Source organism: Macrosteles quadrilineatus, unplaced genomic scaffold, assembly GCF_028750875.1.
Source record: "Macrosteles quadrilineatus isolate MER2022 unplaced genomic scaffold, UCM_ALF_1.0 Scaffold_3__2_contigs__length_128488019, whole genome shotgun sequence".
NCBI classification, from domain to species: Eukaryota; Metazoa; Arthropoda; class Insecta; order Hemiptera; family Cicadellidae; genus Macrosteles; species Macrosteles quadrilineatus.
Genome location: NW_026542596.1, coordinates 112,866,165 through 112,880,258, shown reverse-complemented (window position 1 = coordinate 112,880,258; position 14,094 = coordinate 112,866,165).

Genomic DNA, 14,094 nt, shown 5'->3' with positions numbered 1-14,094 from the left:
TATCATCCGTTTCACAAGCCAGAGGGAAAACCATTACTAATATCAAGCAGATCTACTATCTTCCTGTTCAATCTAAGCTCTGTCTCATTGTCGTATTTATAGTGATTTAGAATCAAGCCTCATAAATGTTTAATGTCCTAAATAAGTTTCATTGAAAAACACCCTAAGAATAATTGTGATTCGTTTGAATAATGAATCAGTAACTATATTCTCTTAAACGAGTTTACAATAAACTATAGTTGCTCTGCCCGTGCTTTGCAACGGCGGAAGAAGAGAACAGAGGAGAATAATGTGGGTCTCTACTGTAGGCTACTTATAATCAGTGTGCGTCTGTGCGAATCGGCTGCAAATCTCACTTCAACGCTTTTCACATCGTAAAAATTGCAAAAATGCTGTTTCATTGTAAAATTATCGGATTTAAAATCCATATCGTATCTATGATGGAATAAAAACATATTTGGTCACATAACATTTGTTTACAAGATGATTTTTCACATTAAAACTGCAAGAAACTTTGTCTTATGTGTAAACTAGCCGATATGAATTGTACACGGTTTTAACTTACTACCATTGACTATCATAGTCAATGTTACTACTGAATTCCCGTACGTAGGACGGGCTAACACCTCGTAACTTTTTAATGCTATTTAATATCATTGAACCAACTTGAGTAGCAGTTGAAACAGCTGACAAAATTCTTTTATTTCTTTTAAATACTCATACGGTTAATATGGGAAACTCCAGAGCCACTGGGGGCAGAGCCCGAAAGGACTTTTGAGATAAGAATTTGTCTATATGTTAATCGGGAATGTGAGCTATCATCACACCAAATTTCAGCCCGATCCGACCAGTATTTTTCGCGTTTACTTGTTACAAACATACATATCCATACATCCAAACTTTCTCATTTATAATATTAATACTAGCTGTTGTACCCGTGCTTTGCAACGGGAAGAGGACACGAAATAGAAACATTTTTTATTGTTGCAATTCTACTATTTTTGCTGCTTTTTGTTGAGAGTTGGTTCAAATTAGATGTTGTCATAAATGCACAAAATTAATAGTACAGCATCCTGTTGGTAAACCTTATAACTTTGTAATGCTATTTAATATCATAGAACCAACTTTAGTAGTTGAAACAGCTGACAAAATAATTTTATTCCTTTTAAATATGGATTACTCATATAAGGTTAACATGGAAAACTCCAGAGCCACTGGGGCGGAGCCCGAAAGGACTTTTGTGATAAGAATGCGTCTATTGGGAATGTGAGCCATCATCACACCAAATTTCAGCCCGATCCGACCAGTATTTTTTGCGTTTACTTGTCACAAACATACATACATCCATACATCCAAACTTTCTCATTTATAATATTAGTAGGACTAGGCCTTAAGCCATTTCCTCATAATGTATTCAAGAGCACAGTAAAAAAGAAGTTGTGAAAGGCCATCTCCCTGTCTCAAACCAGTTTTGACCAGGAAAGGTTCTGATATTTCTCCTCTAAATTTAATTTTATTGAAGGTATTTGTCAAGGTAAGTTCTATAAGTTTTATTAATTTTGGGTGGAGTCCGAAATGTCTGAGAATCTTTAACAATGATGGTCTATAAAATGGTATCGTAAGCTTTCTTAAAATCTACAAATGTTATTGAAAGAAGTATGTTTCGTTTTCTGTAGTAATCCATAGTCAATTTCAGCGTAATTATTTGTTCTGCACAGCTCCTCCAAGGTCTGAAGCCTCCTTGGTATTCTCCTAGTTCATTATCAAGTTGTTCCTTAATCCTATCGTATACAATTTTTGAAAAAATCTTATTAGTACAACCCAAAAGTTAAATTCCTCTATAGTTATCTGGGTTGCTCTTATCTCCTTTCTTGTGAAGTGGATTGATTATGGCTGTGGTCCAATGCTCTGGGAATTTCTCGGTTATCCAGATTTTTTGTAATATCATATGTAGAGATGTTTTTGTTGATTTGCCCGTATACTTCCACACTTCAGCATAAATTTGATCTTCACCTGATGCTTTATAATTTTTCATATCTTTTAGTGCTAATTCTACTTCTTGTATTGTAGGTGGGTTTAAATTTTCTGGATTTGTTTTTATGGGAGTGTTCGTATTCATCGTTAAAAGATTTTTAGGTTCGTCGCAGTTTAATAGTTTATTAAACGCTTCTGCCATAATTTCTGCATTCTCCTTGTTATTATGGGCAATTTTTCCATTTTTGTTTTTCAATAGCAATGTAGGAGTGGTGTAACAACGTAACTGTTTATTGAATGATTTGAAATAATCTCTATAATTTGTTTTGAAGTAGTTTTCTTCTATTGATTTCAAAAGATTCTTCTGATATTGTCGCTTTGCATTCCCATTTTTGAACCTAAAAACAAAAAATTTTGCGATTTCTTTCTAAACCGTTTTGTAGAGCTTAAAAAAAGAAATAATTTAGTATATTGAAGCGCTGTTGTATGCCTAACGGTCACGGAGAAAATTCAAAAATAGTGTAATTAAAAATTCCCATGTTATTCTTATGGAGAAAATGAAAATTGTTGTAGTTTACTTGTTTATGGGTATATATTGATAAAATTTGGCAAATTTATTTATTTCATCCTATACTATTGACGTATGGTCAAAAAACACTTTTTACCTTCCCCGTAGCAGCAAACCTAAGCACTCGTTAAATCTAATCTATACTATTATAAAAAAGAGGTGGTTGCTGTATGTGTGTATGTGTGTATGGGAAAAGTAAACTCGAAAAATACTGGTCGGATTGGGCTGAAATTTGGCATGATGATAGCTCACATTCCCGATTAACATATAGGCATATTCTTATTTCAAAAATCCTTTCGGGCTCCGCCCCAGTGGCTCTGGAGTTTCCCATGTTAACCTTATGAGAAATGGAATTATTGAATCTTAACAGCTGTTTCAATTAAACAAGTTGGTTCTGTGTTCTATGATGTTCAATAGCATTAAAGTTACAAGGATTACCAACAGGGTGCAGCACTATTATTTCTTTTACATTTATGACAACAGCTAATTTGCAACCAAAAGGTGAGTGAGCGTAGCGAACGAACTTCAACCTGGAGGCGAGTTAGCGTAGCGAACGAGCTAACCTGAAGGCAAGTGAGCGCAGCGAACGAGCTCCAACCTAAAGGTGAGTGAGCGTAGCGAACAAGCTTCAACCAGGACGTGATTGAGCCATGCGAACGAGATAATCTTGAAAATTAAGAAGTTAAACGGGGCAAAGCCCGCGGGTTACAGCTAGTGTTATTTAAATAGGGAATAATATGTCTTATTTATGGAAATATTTTAGTAAAAATGTAATCAGACGAGTTGAAATTCGCTTAGTCTGCAGGTTTGCTGCGGCGGGGGTATTTCTTAATGGGGTGAATTTAATTTTAATTTTCACTAGATAATGATCTGAGCCTGTATCAACTCCTCTTAACACCTTAACATTTTGAATTTCTTTAAGAAAGGATTTGTCCATGCATACATGGTCCAGCTGCCATTCTCCTTTGGTCCAATCAGGATGTTTCCATGGTTTTAGTTTACTTGGTTTTCTTTTAAAATATGTGGATTTATTGATAAGTCCATGCGTTCTGCAGATTTCAACTAGTCTGTCCATTTCTATTGGTTTGTTTCTGAGGGGCATATTTTCCAATTACATCCCTGTATTTCTTTTCTTTTCCCAACTGTGCGTTGAAATCTCCAATTAATATCTTAACGTGTTTCTTGTTAATTTGGTTTATTGTCTGATCCAAAAGATCCCAGAAATCTTCTACTTCTTCCATAGTTTTTGTATGAAAGTTTTTCTCAGTTGTAGGGGCATGAGCATTAATAATAGTGTAAATTTTGTAAAGAAGTGTTTTTGACTCCCTAGAGAATTTTGAGGTTAAAGGTACCAAAGTACCCGGAGACACGAAAATGACTCCTAAGGAGGGGAAAGATGCTCCGAAGGGGAGGTAAGGTACTCTACCCCCAACACTTGGGTACCATTCGGCGGGTACTTAACCAGGGTGTTTGGCACCGAGAAGTCAGTTGGGCCTTCGGGCCCGACCCCGCCGGATGGGCGTGCTGAGCCACCGGCGTGTTGAGCCCCGGGCACCGTCGGACGGGCGTGTTGAGCCCCCGACACCCTCGCATGGGCGTGTTGAGCCCGCGAGACACCTGATGGGCGTGCTGAGCCCCGGGTACGCTGGACGGGCGTGTTGAGCCCCCGGCACTGTCGGACAGGCGTGTTGAGCCCCCGGCACCCTCGCATGGGCGTGTTGAGCCCGCGAGACACCTGATGGGCGTGCTGAGCCCCGGGTACGCTGGACGGGCGTGTTGAGCCCCCGGCACCGTCGGACGGGCGTGTTGAGCCCCCGACACCCTCGCATGGGCGTGTTGAGCCCGCGAGACACCTGATGGGCATGCTGAGCCACAGGTACGCTGGACGGGCGTGTTGAGCCCCCGGCACCGTCGGACGGGCGTGTTGAGCCCCGGCACCCTCGCATGGGCGTGTTGAGCCCGCGAGTTACCTGATGGGCGTGCTGAGCCCCGGGTACGCTGGACGGGCGTGTTGAGCCCCCGGCACCGTCGGACGGGCGTGTTGAGCCCCCGGCACACTCGCATGGGCGTGTTGAGCCCGCGAGTTACCTGATGGGCGTGTTGAGCCACAGGTACGCTGGACGGGCGTGTTGAGCCCCCGGCACCGTCGGACGGGCGTGTTGAGCCCCCGACACCCTCGCATGGGCGTGTTGAGCCACGGGTACGCTGGACGGGCGTGTTGAGCCACCGGCACCCTCGCATGGGCGTGTTGAGCCCGCGAGTTACCTGATGGGCGTGTTGAGCCCCCGGCACCGTCGGACGGGCGTGTTGAGCCCCGGCACCCTCGCATGGGCGTGTTGAGCCCGCGAGACACCTGATGGGCGTGCTGAGCCACGGGTACCGCTGGATGGGCGTGTTGAGCCACCAGCACCGTCGGATGGGCGTGTTGAGCCCCCGACACCCCGCATGGGCGTGTTGAGCCCGCGGGACACCTGATGGGCGTGTTGAGCCACGGGTACCGCTGGAAGGGCGTGTTGAGCCACCAGCACTGTCGGACGGGCGTGTTGAGCCACCGACACCCTCGCATGGGCGTGTTGAGCCCGCGGGTCCGTAGTCGTAGGTGGAGGGGAGGACTTTGGAGTCCCCCACCACCTTTAAAGCATATACATAGGTATACGCTAAGTGTTGAAGGAGTTTACGTCGGACTGCAGACCGAGTAGACTGCCTAGAGAGTGCTAACTTCTGAGCAAGTGACGCCAGAACCGTCTCCAGTGGAGAGCAGTAGCACATTAAACCGGCCCAGCTTGACTTCTCTGCTTGGAAAGCCAGAACCGTCTCCAGTGGAGAGCAGCAGCTAGGGGACCGAGGATTCCGGGGTGAAGGTGCCAAGGATCTAGACCGCGGACCCACACGGATATCTTTTAGGAGTGTCGTAGACCACCGGGCCAGTAAGGGCGCAAGCAAGACTTGATCCAACCTCTGCCCAACCCCTGAATACGAGCCCGGAGACACTGCCTGGTAGGAGGACTACGGACCCAGGATCAAGACTGTATATAATATTGTATATATAAACATATGTGTTAGGATAAGGATATCATGGAATAAAATGGAAGTTTGAGATACCCAGAGTCTTTCACTTATCGACCCTTACCACCCTTGATAAGGCCTAGTGCTCTGGAGGAAACTTCCTCACAATTTTATTTGTTGTTTTTAACGTTAAGGTTGCAATCCGTGGTGAAACAGCATTAAAATCAACTATTGAATCTATTACTTTCAAACTTATTATTGTTAAGATATGTGATTAACTTATCTATCATTTAAAGAATTTTCCTCTATGTTTTTTCTTTCTCTCAGCTGTGCTATTATTAATTATGCAGTTTTTGTATAATATGAGTTTGTAGATAAAAACATAACAAAAATGTCTAAACCCAATTATTCTTTCCTCATCTTTAATTTCAACATGGTAGCAGAGCTTTGGTTTCGTTAATATAACAAACTGTTGATAGTGAAGTACTTATTTCTTTTTGTAACATATTATATTTACTGGAAAAGGCTAAATAATAATATGGAGTTTACAAAAGTGCAAATTGGACTTCTAAATGGGAAAGATAATTGGGCTACCTGGAAGTTCAAGATTAGTATTCTGCTGAGGAGTCAGTCTGGAGTAATGGATGTCATAGAGGGAAATCTAAACGCACCTACACAGAAAGAAGATCCGTCAACAGCAGATGTAGCTAAGTATGAGGCAGATTTAGATAAGTTCAGGCTGACAGTACAGCTATGATAATTATTACCACCAATCTGTCAGATGTAACCCTAGAAAAGGTAATGCGTTTTACAAATGCAAGAGAGGTGTGGCTAGAGCTGCATAGGTTGTTTGATGGGGTGTCTGAGGACAAAGCCTATGAAATATGTCAAGAATTTTTCAGTTTCAATCGGGATCCTAGCATTGATATTTCTGGTAACCTATCTAAGCTTAAGAACTTATGGAATAGTTTGAAACTTGAAATATCTAAAGAAGGGGACAACAAATTTGTTTTACCAGATTTGTTTTTGATCTGTAAAATCTTGGGAATGCTTCCTGAGGACTATTTTGCGTTCAAGTCTAGTTGGATGATGATGGCAAAGTCTGAAAGGACTATTGAAAACCTAACCACTCAACTGTGTGCTTACGAAAAAGCATTAGGGCGTAACTCTCAAGGTCAAGAAGCGTTATGGGTAAAATCGGAATCTAGAACAAAAAACAAAGCTAGTTTAGAAACTAAGGGAACTAATAAGAAAGTCACATGTCATTATTGTCAAAAGATAGGACACAAAGTTAGGCAGTGTACAAAATGGAAAGCAGATGGGAGGCCGCCTAAACCACCCACTTCCAAAGTAACAGAGGATAGTAAACCTAGTTCAAATATGACTTTGTCAGTTGATGTAATGATGACTGAAAACAACAGTGACTGTTGGTATGTAGACAACGGTGCCACTAATCATGTCACGCATAGAGGAGACTTGTTTCAGAAGTTTCAGCCGTTCGTCAACCAGGAGTCAGTGATGACAGCCAATGGAGAGTCCATCAACGCGCTGGGAAAAGGAACCATTGAACTTGATGTGGAGGTAAATGGGAAGCCTAAGAGAGTTACACTAGAGAACGTGTGGTATGTACCGGGAATAAAAAGGAATTTATTTTCAGTACTTGCATCTCAGGACTTGCATTTACAAAGTCGGTTCACGTCAACAACGGAAACATGTCAACTTGAGGTGAATGGAGAAGTTGTCTTGGTGGGTTACCGATGCAGAAAAGGAGGTCTGTATAAGCTGAAGGTCCAAAATGTAAAACCAAGCGAACCTATCCAAGTAAACTTACTAATCAATAATGACAATCTTCTACAGGTGTATCATGAGCGGATGGGACATCAAAACACAAAACATGTGAAAGCAACCATTGAGAGAGAGCTGGGAATAAAACTAACTGGGGATAAAGAGTTATGTGAAGGCTGTGTCTATGGAAAGAGTCACAGGTTAAAATTTGGCACTAGAGAACGAGCCACAACACCTGGGGAACGAATTCATACGGACGTGTGTGGACCTTTCCAGTCTTCAATGTCAGGCTACAAGTACTATGTTTTGTTTAAAGATGACTATTCTAGGTATCGACATGTTCACTTTATGAAGGAGAAATCGGAAGTTTCTGAAAAACTTAAACTATTTCTGGCAGCAGCTAAAACTACTGGACATGTAGTTAAAGAAATGGTGAGTGACAATGGTGGAGAGTTTGATAACGGCGTAGTTAAGAGTATGTAAAGCACTTGACCAAACAAATTGGGACAGTTGTTACTCGTTTAACACAGCAAATGAGAGTTTTAATTGTTTTTTTAATTATTTCTATCTGGCATTTTTGGAGGCATTTCCAGTTGTAACAAAAAAGATATTGTGTGAAAATAAAAGCAATAATGATAAAGGTTGGATAACAGATGATTTAAAGTTATTATGTCAAAAGAAAAGAGATCTGTTTGAGAATTGTAAGTTATCTACTAACACAAAACTTTGGAGAGATTACAAGGATCATTGTAAAGACCTACGTAAAAGAATTAAGATTTCAAAGAGAAACTATTTACATTCAGTTATATCTAAATCAGGAAATGTGACCAAAAGTTCTTGGAATGTAGTGAAAAAAGAATTGGGCCAAAAAAATAAAGACAGTCAAATATCTGAGCTTGTGATTAAATCTTCGATTGTCAAAACTCCTTCTGCAATTGCTAAACACTTTAATGATTTTTTCTCTAAAATTGGTGACAATATCACAAAATCTCCCGCCGCTGAAGCCATTAATTTAGTTAGATGCAAAACTTCTGATTGTTTTAAATTTAAATTAGTAAATGAAAAAGATGTCCTAGATGCCATTAAGTCTCTGAAAAGTAAATATTCTGCAGGGTGGGATGAAATACCGGCCCCTGTAATTAAAGCTGCTGCATCTTTTATTGTTAAGCCTCTTACTTTTGTTATAAACAAAAGTCTAGGAAATGGAGACTTCCCGGAAAAACTTAAACACTCTACAGTGATTCCTATTCTTAAAAAAGGAGATAAAAAGTCAATTGATAATTATAGACCAGTGGCCTTGTTACCTGTGCTATCTAAAGTTTTTGAAGAAGTGGTACTGAAACAAGTTGTTCCATTTTTTGAGAAACATGTTTTACATTCAAATCAGTTTGGATTTAGAAGAAATAGTTCAACAACTCAAGCCATGTTTAAATTAATAACAAATGTTTTGGACACCTTGGATAGGTCACAGAGCACTGCTGGTGTGTTCTGTGACCTGTCCAAGGCTTTTGACAATGTTAGACATGATATTTTGTTGAAAAAGCTGGAATGTTATGGTATGAGTAGGGAGGTTGTCCTGTGGTTCGGCAACTACCTCCAAAATAGGTTTCAAAAAGTAAAGATTAATACCTTGAATGGAAACTCAGTTTTTTCTGATTGGAATAAAGTACACTTGGGAGTTCCTCAAGGTTCAAAGGTAGGGCCATTCTTGTTCTTAGTTTATGTCAACGATTTGTTTTCAAATGTAAATTCAGATTTAATTTTATTTGCAGATGACACAACAGCAACAGTCAAAGGTAAAGACAAAAATGAATTGGCACTTAATATCTCTTCCTCTGTTCAAAACATCAGTTTCTGGTTGAGCAAGAATGGTCTAAGTTTAAATCATGCCAAGACTAAAATATTAGAATTATCCGCCTCCTCAAACAGGTCCAAAGAATTAATTTTTGCAGTTCCCAACACCAACATTGACCTTCCTGTCTGTAAATCAGTAGATTTTCTGGGACTGACAGTTCAAGATAATTTAAAATGGAATAACCACTGTGACCATTTATATCCTAAACTAGATAAAGCTATATTTAATCTCCGAATTATTAGAAGAATTTGCGATGACAAGACAGTGATGTTAGTATACCATATGGTTATTTTTATCAATTATGTCTTACAGTTTGTTGTGCTGGGCAAATTCACCTTCTAGCAAATATATCTTTAAACAACAAAAAAAGGCCATCAGAGTCATTGCTGGCATCAGCTCAAGAAAATCATGTAGATCCAGTTTTAAAAAATTCAAACTTTTGACCCTTCCTGCTCTTTATATTTTACACTTGGCACTTTTCATTAAAAACAACCTTTATTTATTTGAAAACTGTAAAAAAACTCATAGTTATGAAACTAGACACAAACAACTTTTGGAAATTCCAAGCCACAGATTAGCTTTGTTTCACAATGGACCCTATTATCGATGCATACAAGTCTACAACAAATTGTCCTTTTATTTCACAGACCAGTCTTTGAGCCTTAATAATTTTAAAAAGAAACTTTCAGAAAAACTGATTGCACTTTGTCCTTATGACATGAATTCATTTTTATCCTGTCAACTGTAATCTTAATATTTGTATATATTTATTATGTGTAAACTATTTATACCTTAATGCATGATTTGTACTGACATGTCACATATTCATTGCTGATATTCAGCCTCTGTATTATGAATTTTTGTGATGAATAAATTGATTTGATTTGATTTGATTTGATTTGTTGCAGAACAGAGGAATCAAGCACACCCTGACGATGCCCTACACACCGGAGCAGAACGGTTGCAGTGAGAGGGAAAATCGAACAATCGTGGAAACAGCTCGTGCTATGATGCACAGCCATGAGTCCCTTCCACAAGGCTTATGGGCAGAACTGATCAACTGTGCTGCTTACATCCTCAATCGCACCGGCCCTTCTTCAGAAGCTGACAAAACCCCATACGAACTATGGCTTGGAAAAAGACCTAGTATCAAGCATCTAAGGATAATCGGAAGTGTCTGTTATCCACATGTACCAAAACAAAAGAGAAGAAAGATGCAGAAGAAAGCACAGAAAGGAATACTCGTTGGGTACGATGAATATGGCTATCGTATCTGGGTCAAAGAAACTAACACACTGGTGAGATCAAGAGATGTCATTTTCAACGAAGAGCCCTTATTACAGAGAAAAGAATATCGAATCCCTTTGCCAAGTGAAAAAAGTCAAGAAAACGACTGCCGAGGCTTAGAATACGACGTCAAAGATAACGTTTATCAAGAACCGGAAGAAAATGAAGACGAGGAGGAAGCTGACCTACCTGAGAGATCGAACAGTTATGATCTACGAAACAGATCAGAAATCAATGTTCCGATGAGGTTCGACGACTACATCATGACTGCAGTTACTAATGTTCAAGAACTGAATGAGCCTGAGTCATACAAGGAGGCAATACGAAGTGAAAAAGTTTCCTACTGGAAAGAAGCTATGGAAAGTGAAATGAAGTCGCACAAGGAAAACCAAACTTGGACCCTGGAGAAACTGCCTGCAGGAAAGAAATGTATAACATGCAAGTGGTTATACAAAGTAAAAACTAATCCTGACGGCTCAGTTGACAGGTTTAAAGCAAGGTTGGTGGTTAGAGGTTTCTCGCAGAAGAAAGGAGTGGACTTCAACCAGACTTTCAGCCCAGTAGCAAGACTCAGCACAATCAGATCCCTACTAAGTGTAGCAGCAGTGGAACATTTGATTTTGATTTGACACAATTCGATGTATCAACCGCATTCTTATACGGCCAAGTCGATGAAGTTATTTACATGACGCAGCCTGAAGGATACAAGGATGGTACAGATCGTGTGTGCAGGCTGAACAAGAGTCTCTACGGTTTGAAACAGGCGCCTCGCTGTTGGAGTACCAGATTCAACAAATTCATGGAACTTCAAGGATTCAAGAAAAGTGATGCTGATCCGTGTCTGTTCATGAAAGAAGATGGAAAAAGTAAACTGATTGTAGCGCTGTACGTAGATGACGGGCTTATAGCGACAAACAACACGGGAATGCTTCAGAACTTCATGGATCATCTGACGAAGGAGTTCAAAATCACATCCAAACCAGCATCTTTCTATTTAGGCCTAGAAATAGAACAGAAAAGTGACGGAAATGTTAGAATATCGCAGAAAGCGTATACAAAGAAAATTCTTGAACGTTTTCAGATGAGTGACTGTAAACCAGCTCTAACACCCATCGTGAAAGAGAACGAAACACAACCAGCAGGGAAAGCAGAGAGCTCAAGAGACAAGTTTTCATACAGAGAAGCTGTAGGTGCTCTGATGTACCTGATGACTGCAACTAGGCCAGATATAGCCTATGCTGTGAGTAAAGCATCGCGTACTCTTGAAAACCCGTCTCACGAAGACTTCATAAGGGTGAAGAGGATACTGCGATACCTGAAAGGAACGATCGACTACGGAATAGAATACCAGTCCAAAGAAAACAACCATGTTTTAGAGTGCTTCAGCGATGCTGACCATGCTGGAGACTCATCGACCGGACATTCTACAACAGGAGTAGTCTGCAGTTTTGGAGGAGGAGTAATCGCCTGGCTAAGTCAGAAACAATCGAGTGTGGCAATCTCAAGCACTGAAGCCGAAATTGTTGCGGCCAGTGAAGCCTGTCGTGAAATCGTTTGGCTGAAAAGACTTTTGGAAGAGATAACTTCACTGAAGAGTGTGCCAGTTCTCAACATCGACAACGAAGCAACCACACGGTTAGCCGGAAACCCAGAAAACCACAAAAGAACAAAGCATATCAAAATTAGACATTTCTTCATCAGGGAGCTTGTAGCGGAAGGACAAGTCAAGGTTAACCATGTACCAGCTGAGTTCCAACTGGCAGATTGTATGACCAAACCTCTTCACAAGCCAAGACTTAAGACTTTGTGGCAAGCTATGGGACTTAACTAGTGACTTTAAAAATTCTTTAAATGAGGGAAAGTGTTAAGATATGTGATTAACTTATCTATCATTTAAAGAATTTTCCTCTATGTTTTTTCTTTCTCTCAGCTGTGCTATTATTAATTATGCAGTTTTTGTATAATATGAGTTTGTAGATAAAAACATAACAAAAATGTCTAAACCCAATTATTCTTTCCTCATCTTTAATTTCAACAATTATGAATCCTGTTCCAAATTGGGGGCACTGTTTCATGACTTTATTTCCTGGTTTTCCATTGTAAATCCTATATCCTTGAGATTCAAATGGATCTTCTGTTGTATTCCTCATTTCTTGAAGTCCTGCTATAGGCCCTAATGATCTTTTGTTTGTCTAGTTCATTCGTGAAGTTCTTGAGCTTACCAGTCTTCAGTAGAGAGTTAATGTTATGTGTGCAATGTAGTTTACTTGTTTGTGTTTTATTTTGTTTGTATGTTTGTGATTAGAGTCAAGTGGTTTCAAGTAATTTGTTTCATGTGAGCCTTTTAGTTGGCTACCCACCGAATCTGATGTAGCCTTCTACTTCCCCAAGGGGTTGGACAGTGGAAGTTTTTTTCTAAAAGACCTTTCCATGATTGACTGTCAGAAGTTAAACCTTCGGGTGGGCTGAAATTTGGCATGATGATAGCTCACATTCTCAATTAACATTTAGGCATATTCTTATCTCAAAAATCTTTTAGGGCTCCGCCCCAGTGGCTCTGTAGTTCCCCATGTTAACCTTATGAGGTTTCATATTTAAAGGGGATTAAATAATTAGGCAGCTATTTCGACTTTACAAGTTGGATCTATAATATGCAATAGCATTAAAAAGTTATAAGGTTTGCCAACAGGGTGCTGCACTATTATTATTATTTTGTTTTTGCATATATGACAACAGCTAACTTGAACTGCAGTACCTAACAAAAAGCTGTGATACACAATGAGAACTGTCAAAGTAAGGATTGTTTACAGTTAGGTTTGAGTTTTTAATTTAATGAATAATTTGTAATATTGTGCGAATGTTTGATAATTTATTTTTTTCTATTGTGGTTCAGTGGTAGAACATTATGGCAATGGTAGATGTGTTATACTATATCATACCAATTTATGAACCAAATTTTATCAAACTGTGTCCTCCCCCATTGCAAACGCAAAGCTTGAGTATATCTGCAATAAGCATTTTATACTTATAGGCCAACCCCGTACGAAGGACGGGTGCTCTGCTGGTTTTTTTATAATTTCAAATCCATTTTTGTGCTCATATTTGAGCCTATTTGAACATTAAGTATGACGTCATGGATCTATGGACCATCAATATGACATGTTGAATAGCTCCTGTGAGCCTGTTCGGATTGCGACTCATCGTTAGAGGAGGGGAGGGGACTGGACTGGGACTGGAGACTGGACCGAACGAACAACAAACAACAACAAACAAAACAACAAAGAAAGAAAAAAAAAGATTCGAATTTCAAATAATAAATAATGTAATTTAATTAATCATAAACAATTGGTTTGGCCTTGGGTAGTACCATGTAGTATTGGTAGTACTGGCTGGCTTGCTTGACGTTGACGGTACTGACTAGTGACTACTAACTGACTGGATTTATGATTAGGACTGTGCCATGATAGGCTTAGTTTTAACTTACAGTTTGGTTTGGTTTATTTTATTATGGATACAGGATAACTGAGTGACATGACAACTGTTGTGAAGTGATTTGGATTTGGCGCTTTAAATAATATTTTGAAAACCATGAACGATCTTATTGCATATGAGAAATATG